This window comes from Pseudonaja textilis, chromosome 9, assembly GCF_049901715.1.
Source record: "Pseudonaja textilis isolate UNSWEBS1 chromosome 9, rPseTex1.2, whole genome shotgun sequence".
NCBI lineage: Eukaryota > Metazoa > Chordata > Lepidosauria > Squamata > Elapidae > Pseudonaja > Pseudonaja textilis.
The window spans coordinates 15,859,503-15,861,660 of record NC_141998.1 but is presented as its reverse complement, the minus strand read 5'-3'; positions in this window follow the sequence as shown (position 1 = coordinate 15,861,660).

Sequence of the window (2,158 nt, the reverse complement as noted above, 5' to 3'; positions counted from 1 at the left end):
ATGGAACCCTAAATTTTGCATTTTTTACAGTCTCACTTTCTTATAAAGCTAGATTTATATTTCCTCTATGACAAATTCAACACTTCTGGTCCTTTAGATCTTTTGCTGCTTTCCTTAAGCTTGTAAGATCCTTGTTTTAAAAGTAGACTTTTGTTATCTCAAGTTTTCTACTCTGAAATCACTAAGAAGTATATAAAAAATAAACCTCGTGCATTTTTAAAATACTGGATGCACACAATCCGTGATGGAAACAGTTTGAAATGCACCTTAATTCCTTTACACAAGAAAGTGAAGCTTAAAAGCTGGCTGAAACTGATAAAGCTGAATCATCTTTTCAATGTTATACAACTTTGGATGATTGATTTAAAATTATATTCTTTAAACTTGGCACTATCATCATAAAGACCAGTGATTAGGTTCACAGGTCTATTCATCCATTGTTTACTACATAAAATTATAATCAGCTTAGATAAGCCACGACCCCCTTTTTAAAAAAATAAGTGTTAAAAACATGCTGAGCCAAAGCCAAACATGGTAGTTTAAGTACAACGTATGAATGAGGCTTATGCTTCTTGTACTCACTAGTTGACTTATCAGAGCTGAGCCGCAAGTTCAACCAGAAGCAGACTATTCAGAGAAAATTCTGTGTTCTAAATAATTTATGGTTTTAAATATTAGGGGCTGGGGGCTTGGGGGAGTTTGTACGTGGTGCCTTCATGTCAGACTTGAATCTTAGGAGACTGTAGAGACTTTTTTCCTGAAGGTGTTTTCTTTGCACCATTTTTGTACGTGATTTTCTCTTGCCTTCTTCCCAGGGCTCACGAAGGACTGGTCCAAAGTCCCCACAGTTTAGTTCCTAATGTGGGACTAAGGCTAAGGCCAATTTCTAACCCTGTGCCTTTAACAATGACACCAAACTGGCTTTCTTAAAGTTTAAGACCAACCTTTTAAATTGTTCCTGGGAAGAAGGGAAGACAGAAATCCAATACAATTAAGCTAATGCTCTTCTCTTCAGCATTCAGCAGCGACATGGGTGTTGTGTTTTAGATGGATAGTTTTGATAAGCAGCCAAATTGCTGCAAAGTGATCATGAATTATAGCAGGTATAAATAACACTAACAAGGAAGATCAATTGTCTAGCAAATCCATTAACAGAATCTCACAGGTAATTGAATCAGATTGCCTTCAATGCTCAGTGGAAAGGCAACATATAAACAAGTGTGACAACATGGAGAGAAAGGTACCACCTTAGATTCTCATGTAAGATATCAAAGCATAAAGGCACTGAAATGATCTACGCAAAAGAACGTATGCATCAACTGTCAAAATTAACCATAGCTTAGTTTTCTTTTTTTTCATATAGAGAATAAGATCTTGGACTTACAAACATATAAAAGAAAACACACTATATTATTTATAGCGAGGATGGGCATATTTAGAGGAGGGCAAGGAACTGTAGAGTGGGCAATTCAGGGACAGGATTGTCACCCTTGTGTTTAACCAGAAATCTTTTTCTCTTGAAGGTTTTTTTTTTTTTTTTTTTGCAAATAGCTCTGCTTGGAAGCATCCTGAAGCTATCTGCATTTATCTAGCTCAGGGGTGTCAAACTCGCAGCCTGTGGGCTGGATGCATCATGCGCTGGCGATGCCTACGCCCATTTTAACAAAGGAGAAAGAAGTCACGATACATTATGTCACAGCAACATGACGACGCGAGTTTGACACCCCGGTCTAAACCTTGTGAGAAAAATATGCTGCAGCCCATACATTATTAGAGGGGGGGAGTGGTATGGTGGCCTAGAATGGAGCTCCTGTCTCACAATCAGGAGGCTGTGAGTTCGATCCTAGGTAGAGGCAGATATTTCTCTCTCTGGGCACAATGAGAATGTATCTGCTGAACAAAACTCTGCACTGGCGACAGGAAAGGCATCCGGCCATTAAACACTCTGCTAGCTCCATTCATTTGCCCAGACTTCTCCCCACAAAGGATTATGGGGTCATTAAAAGATGATGATGATGACACATTATTAGAGGGAAGACCTAAACTTAAATCTGTGGCATCAAATTCCTTTATACAATTCCCGCCAGGGTGAATTATTAAATAATCAAACTTTTAGGCAAGAGGGGATTATTTTAATGGAGACTACTTAAATCAGAAA